Source organism: Aquarana catesbeiana, linkage group LG05 (assembly GCF_042186555.1).
Source record: "Aquarana catesbeiana isolate 2022-GZ linkage group LG05, ASM4218655v1, whole genome shotgun sequence".
Lineage (NCBI taxonomy): Eukaryota > Metazoa > Chordata > Amphibia > Anura > Ranidae > Aquarana > Aquarana catesbeiana.
The window spans coordinates 9,080,772-9,094,585 of record NC_133328.1 but is presented as its reverse complement, the minus strand read 5'-3'; the positions used below and the strand labels follow the sequence as shown (position 1 = coordinate 9,094,585).

The 13,814-nt window shown below is 45.6% G+C and overlaps 1 protein-coding gene across 1 annotated transcript in view; it reads right to left on the bottom strand.

Moving 5' to 3' along the window:
• Nucleotides 1-3,147: 3,147 nt before the first annotated feature.
• The window catches only part of LOC141144066 (uncharacterized), a 65,087-nt gene continuing 54,420 nt past the window's right edge, over nucleotides 3,148-13,814 (bottom strand). Inside the window, exon 14 of the mRNA XM_073629425.1 lies at nucleotides 3,148-3,867. The gene's annotated coding sequence lies outside the window, so the exon portion shown is untranslated. The remainder of the gene's footprint in view (nucleotides 3,868-13,814) is intronic.

The window sequence follows — 13,814 nt, the reverse complement described above, 5'->3', positions numbered from 1 at the left end:
AACCCCACAGTGTGAAAAGGCACATGGCCAAGTCATTAAGCTTTTTCTGCAATGTGCCCATCTGGGCTAGGCCTTTTAGGTAAGTCTGGGGCAATTTTTGTTACCAGGTCTCAGGGACTAAATGGCACACCTGCACTACAGGTGCTCCCCTAGTTACAAACATCCGTCTTACAAACCACACCTACTTACAAACGGAGGGAGACAACAGGAAGTGAGAGGAAATCTACCCCTAGGAAGGGAAATTCACTCCTGTAAGAGTTATTATGAGGAAAAAGGTACCTCCACTGATGCTTTAACACCATGGCTTGTTTCCACAACAATCCAAAATGTTCTAAATCCAATTGTCATTGAGACAGAAAGTGAGGTGAAACCTTCTGAACAGGGGCACAGACAGCAAAACAAACGTTAGAGGTGTTAACCCTTCCCTATGCTATCCAAAAAGCTTAAAAATATTTTTTTTTGGCTGGAGCTACACTAAAAAATTTACCTGTTCCAACTTACAAACAAAATTCAACTTCAGAACAAACCTACAGACCCTATCATGTTTGTAACCCAGGGGCTGACCTGTATTTAATTTTTCTCTTCTCATTTTGCATTTTTTTCTGTTTCTTTTCTCACTGAGATGGATGGTGTGGGCTCTCAGGCCTACCCTGAAGTCTAGGGGGGTTGGGGATATGTGGTCATCAGGGTCCTTCCTCCCCCGAACCGAGGGGTCTCTCTTCGAGAGCGCTTCTCACCTAGTACTTGTTGTTAGTCTTTGGCTGCCCACGAGGAGCATGGTCCACCAGGCCTTTTGGCTAGGTGGACCAAATTGAGCCTTGCCCTTGTCAGGAGCCTTGCGCCCCAGGGGGACTAGGGTAAGGAAAGAGAAAGGCTCCTCTAAGCGCAGTGGTTAAAAGATTTATTACAGGCACAATGGGATTAAAAACAACTTACAAGATAGTAAGAGGTCATAGGCATATAATGATTTGTCCTCATGCGGATCCCTGTACTCCTGGCCTGGGGGAGAGAGAGCCGTTCTGCAGCTGTCAGAGTCCTTGGTGACGTGAATTGGCGAGGAGGTGAAGATGTGATGAGGCCACCCGGGTTCTGGAACCAAGCTGGAACGCACGCGGCCGATGTGACATCAGGTTAAGGTGATGGGCAGTAGCGCGTTTCGGAGCATGCACAGCTCCTTCGTCAGACCTCACCTGATGTCACTTTGGCCGCGTGCCTTCCAGTTTGGTTCCAGAACCCGGGCGGCCTCATCACATCTTCACCTCCTTGCCAATCCACGTCACCAGGGACCCTGACAGCTGGACAGCTCTCTCTCCCCCAGACAGACTAGGATTACAGCGATCCGCATGAGGACTAATCATTATAGAATTCAGGGTAGGCCGAGAGCCCTCATTATATGCCTATAATCTCTTACTATCTTGTAAGTGTTTTTAATCCCATTGTGCCTGTAATAAATCTTTTAACCACTGCAATTAGGAGGCGCTTTTTTCTTTCCTTTTCGACCCTCCAGAGCTGCGTCTTCTCTACAAAGTGCTGCCTTCAGAGCCATCTCTCCACTGCTACTAAGGACCGGATAACCCAGCCTCACCAGAGCACCCTCATCTCTCCCTTTCTGGATCATGATGAGGTCCTATTCCTTTGGGGGGTGGACAAGAGACACACTTTTTTGCATGTGTTTCATGTGCATTTTTTTTGTACACTTAGGTGTTTTGTTTTTGTGCAACCCCCTTGAATGAAATATATATATATATATATATATATATATATATATATATATATATATATATATATATATATATATATATATATAAATATATGCGAGGTAGCTCCTGATGCCTCAGCCCAAATGACCTTACTCACAAAGCGAGTCTTCATTCAGAGACTGGGTCTAATGCTGAGGCGATACCACTGCTCTGGAACTGGAGAGTGCTCTATGGCTACCCAGCACACCAAGGTCTAGAAAGCACCACAATGCAGAGCACAGAAATCTCAATTGAAGATGATCGAAGAAAAAAAAAAAATCAAAGGAATAAAAGGCTAGCAAATATATGGTTAGACTTTTCTCAGCAAAGCTCTTCAGACACCAACAAGAAACTGAGCTAGGCTGGGTAGAGGCGCGGTTTTTACGGGTGCTGGCGTACCCTCTTTCCTGCCCAGGTCAATTTTCAGCTTTCAGAGCGGTCACATTTTGAATGACAATTGCGCTGTCGTGCAACACTGTACCCATGTGAAATTATATTTTTTTTACACAGAGCTTTCATTTGGGGTTATTTAATCACTACTGGGGTTTTAATTTTTTGCTAAATAAATGAAACCAAAAATTTTGAAAAAAAAAAAACACATTTTTCATAGTTTGCTATAAAATTTTGCAAACAGGTTATTCATTTCCTTCACTGACGTGCGCGGATAAGGCGGCACTGATGAGGAGGCACTGTTGGGGCTGCACTGATAATCAGGACACTGATTATCAGTGTAGATTTCCCTTTCACACAGGCCGGTTACCGGCTCTCCTCAGCTGTCAGCATGAGGAAAAGAATGCCGATAACCAGCTTGTGTTTACATCGCGTTTAGCTGTGATTGGACACAGCTGATCAACTGGTAAAGTCAACCCCCAATCACATCAAAGTAAACCACCCCCCCCCCATACTTACCTGCACCCGATCTATATCCAGTGATGTGCACAAGAGCAGCTGCTTTCCTGGCGCTCTCCCTCATCGGCTGGAGCCATTGGCTTCCGCTGCTGTCAATCACAGCTCGTAAGAAGGGAGCGGGGGGCTGAGCCCCTTTCTGTGTTTTATGGAGGCACAGAGCGGGGCTTGGGAGCGAGCAGGCACGAGTGCAGAGAGGAGGAGCCCAAAGCTCTAATGGGGGACCCGAGAATAGGAGGATCGGGGGTGCTCTGTGCAAAACCATTACCCAGAGCAGGTAAGTATATCCTGTTTGTTATTTTTTTTTTTTAATCCCTTTAGTACCATTTGTTCAGTTTGCCAATGTTCAAGCCTCCTGTAGATGGCTGAATAACCGCACTATTTTGATTCCAGCGTCCCTCAAGAGCCACAAAATAAATGAAGTTATGAGAAAAGTCCTCTTTTTTACATTATATATTTCAGGTGCTCAAAGAATTTTTTTTACAGGCAGAAAATACAAACAAATCTTTATTCCATTTTATTATTTGCTGTATGAAACAAAAACGTACATACATAAAGCGCCTGCCTCCAGTCTTCAACAAAAACACGAATACTTAAATATATTTCTTTAAATAGCTTTCTTTTACATAAAGTGATTTACAATAAGTAGGAAGACTCAAAAAAATAAATAAAAATAAAGTTTCATCCCTGCTAACGGATACTGGCATTGGAGTAGTTTGTGCCCGCTAGCACTGTTCCGTCGGTGCATCCCGATCCTTGGCTTCTAGTAACAGTGCGGAGATTTGGAGCGTTTTTTTCAAGATCTCTTTCCAACATACAGGAACTGATCACATAACTAAACAGCAGCCATGTTGTAAGCAAGTCAAAAAAAAAAGGGGGTCATGGTGGACAACTGAACAAATGCAGTAAGTGCTCTAGATAAGGAAATGAATTCACCTCCTGGGGATGTAATCCACTCATGATACAAGATGAGGTATTCAAGGAATGTTTGCCTTGCAGCATTGCATCCAACAACTGAACAGCTATTTGTAGATAACATCACCTGAGATATTGAGGCCTCAACAGACCTAGATGAAGGTAGTGAGAGGTAGATAACCGCTTCTGGAACAACATGGGCGCCTAGAACTCAAAGTCTTCATTGGTCATGGCTATAGCCCAGGCGAACTTGTCTCTCTGAGTCTTGTTGTAGATCTTCTCTATGGGAACTCCAAATTTCTTACACCTAGATAGGACAGATGAAAAAACAGAGGTCACCAGAGACAACACTGTGCTGTGTCTGGAGAGAATGAACAAATACATCTATTCACAGAATTTTCAAAAATGATCAAAAGGATATGTAAAAGGATATATATATATATTTTTTAAACAAACAGGTTTGTTTGAGTACCTGTGTATTGTCTTGTTGTCGAGTACCTGTGTATTGTCTTGTTGTCGAGTACCTGTGTATTGTCTTGTTGTTGAGTACCTGTGTATTGTCTTGTTGTTGAGTACCTGTGTATTGTCTTGTTGTCGAGTACCTGTGTATTGTCTTGTTGTCGAGTACCTGTGTATTGTCTTGTTGTCGAGTACCTGTGTATTGTCTTGTTGTTGAGTACCTGTGTATTGTCTTGTTGAGTACCTGTGTATTGTCTTGTTGTCGAGTACCTGTGTATTGTCTTGTTGTTGAGTACCTGTGTATTGTCTTGTTGAGTACCTGTGTATTGTCTTGTTGTCGAGTACCTGTGTATTGTCTTGTTGTCGAGTACCTGTGTATTGTCTTGTTGTCGAGTACCTGTGTATTGTCTTGTTGTCGAGTACCTGTGTATTGTCTTGTTGTCAAGTACCTGTGTATTGTCTTGTTGTCGAGTACCTGTGTATTGTCTTCTTGTTGAGTACCTGTGTATTGTCTTCTTGTTGAGTACCTGTATATTGTCTTGTTGTTGAGTACCTGTGTATTGTCTTGTTGAGTACCTGTGTATTGTCTTGTTGTCGAGTACCTGTGTATTGTCTTGTTGTCGAGTACCTGTGTATTGTCTTGTTGTCGAGTACCTGTGTATTGTCTTGTTGTTGAGTACCTGTGTATTGTCTTGTTGAGTACCTGTGTATTGTCTTGTTGTCGAGTACCTGTGTATTGTCTTGTTGTCGAGTACCTGTGTATTGTCTTGTTGTCGAGTACCTGTGTATTGTCTTGTTGTCGAGTACCTGTGTATTGTCTTGTTGTCGAGTACCTGTGTATTGTCTTGTTGTCAAGTACCTGTGTATTGTCTTGTTGTCGAGTACCTGTGTATTGTCTTGTTGTTGAGTACCTGTGTATTGTCTTGTTGAGTACCTGTGTATTGTCTTGTTGTCGAGTACCTGTGTATTGTCTTGTTGTTGAGTACCTGTGTATTGTCTTGTTGTTGAGTACCTGTGTATTGTCTTGTTGTTGAGTACCTGTGTATTGTCTTGTTGTTGAGTACCTGTGTATTGTCTTCTTGTTGAGTGCCTGTGTATTGTCTTCTTGTTGAGTACCTGTGTATTGTCTTGTTGAGTACCTGTGTATTGTCTTGTTGTTGAGTACCTGTGTATTGTCTTGTTGAGTACCTGTGTATTGTCTTGTTGTCAAGTACCTGTGTATTGTCTTGTTGTCGAGTACCTGTGTATTGTCTTGTTGTTGAGTACCTGTGTATTGTCTTGTTGAGTACCTGTGTATTGTCTTGTTGTCGAGTACCTGTGTATTGTCTTCTTGTTGAGTGCCTGTGTATTGTCTTCTTGTTGAGTACCTGTGTATTGTCTTGTTGAGTACCTGTGTATTGTCTTGTTGAGTACCTGTGTATTGTCTTGTTGTCAAGTACCTGTGTATTGTCTTGTTGTTGAGTACCTGTGTATTGTCTTGTTGTTGAGTACCTGTGTATTGTCTTGTTGAGTACCTGTGTATTGTCTTGTTGTCGAGTACCTGTGTATTGTCTTGTTGTTGAGTACCTGTGTATTGTCTTGTTGTTGAGTACCTGTGTATTGTCTTGTTGTTGAGTACCTGTGTATTGTCTTGTTGTTGAGTACCTGTGTATTGTCTTGTTGTCGAGTACCTGTGTATTGTCTTGTTGTTGAGTACCTGTGTATTGTCTTGTTGTTGAGTACCTGTGTATTGTCTTGTTGTTGAGTACCTGTGTATTGTCTTGTTGTTGAGTGCCTGTTTATTGTCTTGTTGAGTATTAGTGTCAGAAAGCTAGTTGTTAGGTAATTGGACAGAGTATAATCCCCAATCCTCATTAAATTAGTAGGTACAATGTCCAGTGGGTGTGGAGAGGCGACTCGTTATACATCTTGCGGCATGTATGCGTTCCTTGATCATCCGATCGAGGGTGAATACTGCTGTGCAAAATGTAAGCGCATTGCTTCCCTGGAAGCCCAGGTTCTGAATCTGGGGAAGCAACTGTCAGCACTGAGAAGTCCCTCCATACTAAAGGTGAGCCAGGAACGTACACGGCAGATGACGGCAGGGGCCAGCACAGAGGCGGGTGGAGACAAAGAGGTGCAGGCACTAGCAAAGAGTAGATGGGCGACAGCCATGAGGGGTAGAGGGGGAAGTGCCAGGGAGGCCGATTCAGGGCTGCAGCATCCCAATAATTACGCTCCATTGAGTGACATTGGTGAAACCAGTCAGGGACCAGCACTGCTGGAGATGAGGGACATTCCTACCTGCCGTGGCAAAAACTCCTCCAGTGAGAGTAGGGGGAGGAAAGAGATTCTGATGGTAGGGGACTCAATTCTTAGAAGGACAGAGAGGCCAATCTGTAAGACCTGAAGCGCCGAACTGTATGTTGTCTTCCAGGCACTCGGGTTCGGCACATCACGGATCTTGTGGACAGATTACTGGGAGGGACTGAGGAAGACCCGGTTGTCATGGTGCACGTTGACACCAATGACAAAGTCAGAGGCAGATGGAGTGTCCTAATGAACGATTTTAGGGACTGGGAGCTAAATTGAGGAAAAGGACCTCCAAGGTAGTGTTCTCAGGAATACTACCGGTACATCGAGCCACACCAGAAAGGAATAGGGAGATTAGGGAAGTAAACAAATGGCTGAAGAGCTGGTGTAGTAAGGAGGGGTTTGGGTTCCTGGAGGACTGGGCCGACTTCTCAGTTGGTAACCGGTACTATAGAAGGGACGGACTACACCTAAATGAGGAGGGTGCAGATCAGTTGGGAATAAAAATGGCCAAGAAGTTAGAGGGGTTTTTAAACTAGGCGATGGGGGGGGGTCCAGAGACAGAGATAGCCAGCGCGGAAGATATTCCAGAGGGTAGTATTGGGGGCATTAGTGGTAGGTTGACCAAAGCACATAAACCCAAGGCAAGTATAGTAACAAGTCCTAGTTGCAATCTCAGAACACCCAATACGAGGACAATATGTGACCGGTCTAAACTATGTGGCATGTTCACCAATGCCAGGAGCATGGCGATCAAGATGGGTGAACTAGAGATACTGTTGTAAAAGGAGGATTTGGATTTTGTGGGAATTTCAGAGATCTGGTTCAACAGCTCTCATGATTGGCTGGCAAACATTCAAGGGTATACCCTATACCGCAAGGATAGAGAGGGTAAAAAAGGGGAGGGGTATGCCTATATATCAAGAATAATGTACAAGTGAATGTGAGAGATGACATCACTGAGGGAGCTAGAGAGGAGGTGGAATCTTTATGGGTAGAGATAAAAAAGGGATAAAGCTAAGGGGAAAATAATACTGGGAGTATGCTATAGGCCCCCTAACCTGAGGGAGGAGGGGGAGACGGATCTCCTATCACAAATTGGATTAGCAGCAAGGATGGGAAGTGTTATCATAATGGGGGATTTTAATTATCCAGACATAGACTGGGCGGAGGGAACCGCGCATTCATTTAAGGCTCGCCAGTTCCTTAAAGGGGTTGTAAAGGTAAAAATTTTTTCACCTTAATGCATTCTATGCATTAAGGTGAAAAAACTTTTGACAGTACCGCCGCCCCCAGGCCCCCCGTTTTACTTACCTGACGCCTCGAATCTTCGCTGCTCGTCCTCGTCATCTTCATTGCAGCTCAGCCTGGTCGCTGATTGGCTGCAGTGGATGGAATGAAAGCAGCGCAGCCATTGGCTCGCGCTGCTGTCAATCACATCCGATGACGCGGCGCGCCGGGGGGCGGGGCCGAGTGATACAGCGAGCGGCTATAGCCGCCGGCTGTATCACGGGAGCGCGCCCGCAAGCACTCACCACCATGCGAGGGAGCTCGCATTAAGGTGGTAAATGCTTGCGGGGAGGAGCTGAAACAGCCGCCGAGGGACCCCAGAAGACCAGGTTCGGGGCCACTCTGTGCAGAACGAGCTGCACAGTGAAGGTAAGTATAACATGTTTGTTATTTAAAAAAAAAAAAAAATTACCTTTACAACCCCTTTAATGTCTTGCAGGACAATTTTATGGGTCAGATGGTAGACGCACCAACTAGAAATAAAACATTACTGGATCTACTGATTACCAACAATACAGACCTGATCACAGATGTGGAAATACGGGGCAATTTAGATAACAGCGATCACAGGTCAATTAGTTTCAGTATAAATCACACAAATAGGAAACATGAAGGGAATACAAAGACACTGAATTTCAAAAGAGCCAACTTCCCTAAACTACAAACCTTGCTAAAAGGCATAAATTGGGATAAAATATTAGGAACAAAGAATACGGAGGAGAGATGGGTTTGCTTTAAGTGCATATTAAATAAGAGCATTAGCCAATGTATCCCATTGGATAATACATTTAAAAGAGCGAACAAAAGTCCTGGATGGCTTAACTCCAATGTAAAAATGCATATAAAAGCAAAGGAGAAGGCCTTCAAAAAATACAAGGTTGAGGAATCATCATCAGCATTCAAACTTTATAAAGAATGCAACAAGAAATGTAAGGGTGCAATTAGGACGGCTAAGATAGAACATGAAAGACACATAGCGGAGGAGAGCAAAAAAAATCCCAAGAAATTCTTTAAGTATGTAAACAGTAATAAATGGAGGACAGACCATATGGGATGGCGAAGGTATTGAATTTATTCTTCTCCTCAGTCTTCACTAATGCATTCAGGTGAAAAACCTTGAGCGTGTACAACCCCTTTAACCACTTTCTGGACCCCCTCCCCCCATAGCAGCCTTACTGCTTCAGGATGGCAGCTCTGCACAGGATCACGTTTATACAAGTGATCCTGTACCTCCGCCTGCAGGGGGCGCGCACGCGTGCCGCTTCTGCAGTGACTCTTCATAGCAGAAGCTGATCTGCCGATAATCAGCAAACTCCACCAAACAGCGATCTGCCTATGTAAACAAGGTAGATTGTATTCTGACGGGGAGGGGCGGATTGGGACTAGAATTAATTTCTTCCCCTAGTAAAAGCATCTCCTACAGTATACAGTACACAAACACTGACTAGGCACACAGTTACCCTTTGATCACTCTAGATTTTTCACCCTCTTCCCAGGTAATGTCATTAGTACAGTGACAGTGCATATTTTTAACACTGAATCATTGTATTAGTGTCACTGGTTCCCACAAAGTGTCAGTTAGTGTCCGACTGTACACGGCAATATCACAGTCCTGCTATAAGTCGCTCATTACTGCCAATATTAGAATAAAAAAAATTTAAAAAATCCATAAACATATCCCTTAGTTTGTAGATGCTATAACATACACATAAAAGAGTCATCACGAATTGGCATACCGCGGGCCGCATCCGGCTCGAGTCACTGTACCATTCGGACCGGCTGCGATCCTGCCATTTAGGAGCCCGCTCAGCCGTCCTCACTGCTGTCATGCTGATCAAGCCGACATTGGCGGCAGGACAGCTCCACATGGATGGCAGGAGGCTGAGATTGGAGGCAGTACAGCTCCGGATGGAGGATGGGAGTTTGAGTTAACTAGCAGGTGATTGGTTACTAGCATCTAATCACAAGCTGGTTACCATGAAAAGTTGTGCAGATCCCGCCCTGCTTCCGATGACAGCCTCCTGCTTCCCCTCCATGCGGAGCTGTCCTCCTGCCAATGTCAGCTCTAGACTGATGTGCCTCCCGCCTCATGTAGGTAGGACATTAAAGAGAGCCGTTACTGCTGTATATTATGTGGAGGAAGCCGGGGATGATGTGAAGTGGGGCCGAGGACAGGAATCCGAAGAGAGGGGGGGCAGGAATGTGAAGGAGGAGGGAGTGATATAAAGGGGGCTGAGGATAGGAATGTGAAGGAGGAGGGGGTGATATAAAGGGGGCTGAGGACAGGAATGTGAAGGAGGAGGGGGTGATATAAACGAGGCTGAGGACAGGAATGTGAAGGAGGAGGGGTGATATAAACGAGGCTGAGGACAGGAATGTGAAGGAGGAGGGGTGATATAAAGGGGGCTGAGGACAGGAATGTGAAGGAGGAGGGGTGATATAAAGGGGGCTGAGGACAGGAATGTGAAGGAGGAGGGGGTGATATAAAGGGGGATGAGGATAGGAATGTGAAGGAGGAGGGGGTGATATAAAGGGGGCTGAGGATAGGAATGTGAAGGAGGAGGGGGTGATATAAAGGGGGCTGAGGACAGGAATGTGAAGGAGGAGGGGGTGATATAAACGAGGCTGAGGACAGGAATGTGAAGGAGGAGGGGTGATATAAAGGGGGCTGAGGACAGGAATGTGAAGGAGGAGGGGTGATATAAAGGGGGATGAGGACAGGAATGTGAAGGAGGAGGGGGTGATATAAAGGGGGATGAGGATAGGAATGTGAAGGAGGAGGGGGTGATATAAAGGGGGATGAGGATAGGAATGTGAAGGAGGAGGGGGTGATATAAAGGGGTCTGAGGATAGGAATGTGAAGGAGGAGGGGGTGATATAAAGGGGTCTGAGGACAGGAATGTGAAGGAGGAGGGGGTGATATAAAGGGGGCTGAGTATAGGAATGTGAAGGAGGAGGGGGTGATATAAAGGGGGCTGAGGACAGAAATGTGAAGGAGGGGTGATATAAAGGGGGCTGAGGACAGGAATGTGAAGGAGGAGGGGAGTGATATAAAGGGGGCTGAGGACAGGAATGTGAAGGAGGAGGGGGTGATATAAAGGGGGCTGAGGACAGAAATGTGAAGGAGGAGGGGTTGATATAAAGTGGGCTGAGAATAGGAATGTGAAGGAGGAGGGGGGTGATATAAAGGGGGCTGAGAACAGAATTGTGAAGGAGGAGGGGTTGATATAAAGGGGTCTGAGGATAGCAATGTGAAGGAGGAGGGGGGTGATATAAAGGGGGCTGAGAATAGGAATGTGAAGGAGAGGGGTGATATAAAGGGGGCTGAGAATAGGAATGTGAAGGAGGGGGGGTGATATAAAGGGGGCTGAGAATAGGAATGTGAAGGAGGAGGGGGGTGATATAAAGGGGGCTGAGGACAGCAATGTGAAGGAGGAGGGGGTGATATAAAGGGGTCTGAGGATAGCAATGTGAAGGAGGAGGGGGTGATATAAAGGGGGCTGAGAATAGGAATGTGAAGGAGAGGGGGTGATATAAAGGGGGCTGAGAATAGGAATGTGAAGGAGAGGGGTGATATAAAGGGGGCTGAGAATAGAGATTTACCAAAACTGGAGTACTCAGAATCTGGTGCAGCTGTGCATGGGAGCCAATCAGCTTCTAACTTCAGCTTGTTCAATTAAGTTTTGACAATAAAACCTGGAGGCTGATTGGTTTCTATGCAGAGCTGCACCATACAGCTTTAGTAAACCCCCCCCCCCTCCCCCTCCCGTGTCTTGGAACGATTGCTGCCATTTCCGCTATAGGGGCTGAGGACAGCAATATGAAGGAGGGGTGATATAAAGGGTCTGAGGACAGGAATGTGAAGGAGGAGGGGAGTGATATAAAGGGGGCTGAGGACAGGAATGTGAAGGAGGAGGGGAGTGATATAAAGGGGGCTGAGGACAGGAATGTGAAGGAGGAGGGGGTGATATAAAGGGGGCTGAGGACAGGAATGTGAAGGAGGGGTGATATAAAGGGGTCTGAGGACAGGAATGTGAAGGAGGAGGGGAGTGATATAAAGGGGGCTGAGGACAGGAATGTGAAGGAGGAGGGGAGTGATATAAAAGGGGGGCTGAGGACAGGAATGTGAAGGAGGAGGGGGTGATATAAAGGGGGCTGAGGACAGGAATGTGAAGGAGGAGGGGGTGATATAAAGGGGGCTGAGGACAGGAATGTGAAGGAGGAGGGGGTGATATAAAGGGGGCTGAGGACAGGAATGTGAAGGAGGGGTGATATAAAGGGGTCTGAGGACAGGAATGTGAAGGAGGAGGGGAGTGATATAAAGGGGGCTGAGGACAGGAATGTGAAGGAGGAGGGAGTGATATAAAGGGGGCTGAGGACAGGAATGTGAAGGAGGAGGGGAGTGATATAAAGGGGCTGAGGACAGGAATGTGAAGGAGGAGGGAGTGATATAAAGGGGGCTGAGGACAGGAATGTGAAGGAGGAGGGAGTGATATAAAGGGGGGCTGAGGACAGGAATGTGAAGGAGGAGGGAGTGATATAAAGGGGGCTGAGGACAGGAATGTGAAGGAGGAGGGGAGTGATATAAAAGGGGGCTGAGGACAGGAATGTGAAGGAGGAGGGAGTGATATAAAGGGGGCTGAGGACAGGAATGTGAAGGAGGAGAGAGTGATATAAAGGGGGCTGAGGACAGGAATGTGAAGGAGGAGGGGAGTGATATAAAAGGGGGCTGAGGACAGGAATGTGAAGGAGGAGGGGGTGATATAAAGGGGGCTGAGGACAGGAATGTGAAGGAGGAGGGGGTGATATAAAGGGGGCTGAGGACAGGAATGTGAAGGAGGAGGGGAGTGATATAAAGGGGGCTGAGGACAGGAATGTGAAGGAGGAGGGGGTGATATAAAGGGGGCTGAGGACAGGAATGTGAAGGAGGAGGGGGGGGGGTGATATAAAGGGGGCTGAGGACAGGAATGTGAAGGAGGAGGGGGGGGGGGTGATATAAAGGGGGCTGAGGACAGGAATGTGAAGGAGGAGGGGGGTGATATAAAGGGGGCTGAGGACAGGAATGTGAAGGAGGAGGAGGTGTCTTACATGCAGAAACACACAAAAAGTGGTCTCTGGCCCTTTTAAATTGCGGTGCACCAAGTTGGTTTGGCGCTCACAAAAACATACATCGCTTGCCAATGCTTCATGGTGCCATTAAGAATCAAGCATATGATTTGGACCCCTAGGGGCTGGAAAAAAATTTAGTGACTGGACCCCTGTAAATTTGAATTCAATACCCCCGACATAAACCAATCAATTTACGCTTATTAGGATTTTTTTTTTCACAAAAAATATGTAGCAGAATACATATTGGCCTAAATTTCTGAAATTTTTTTTTTACATTTTTTTATTGGATTTGTTTTATAGCAGTAAAGAATATAGTTTTTTTTTTTTTTTTTTTTTTTTTAAATTGTTGGTCTTTTTTTGATAGCACAAAAAATAAAACACAGTGGTGATCAAAGCTCTATCTGGGGGGGAAAAAAATTACAAATTTAATTTGGGTACAGTGTCACATGACCGCGTGCCATAAAGCAAAAATGGCCTGGTCGTGAAGGGGGGGGGGGGGAGGGGGTGTAAATCTTTTCTGGAGGTCAAATGGTGGCAAGTAAATGCACTTAAAGCGCAACTACAGGGCATCTGAGCGCTAGGAACCATATTCAATAACCAAATTCATTTTTAATTTTCAAAGCAAGCTCCCCCATTCATCCACGTCTCCATGCTTTATTATGCTGAGAAATTACTTTGAACCCCCCCTAACATTTCTAACCACTGCCATCTTGAGTAAGGGCAGATGATTCATGTAGCATTTACTTCCTGGAATCCATCTGCCCTTAGCTTAGGCATACAGGCAGGAGTGTGCGCTTAGCTAAGAAAGCCGCTCCTCCTGGGATGTATGACATCATTTGCCTAGGCCAGGAATTAATTGAACTGCAAAGGAAAAAAAAAAAAAAGAGGTTAAAATACGTAAATATAATACATTTTCCTATCTGTTTGCTAATGCTAGCAGGATAAGGATTAAAAACAAGTGGGGCGGGGTCTGCTGATGTGAGGACAGAAGTGGGGGGTGGGGGATGACGACAGTTCTACAATCATCCTGGAAGCAATGACTGATGTCTCCAACAACGCCTTCAGAGTGAATTCCATCAGGTAAAGACGTCAATATTTACTGAC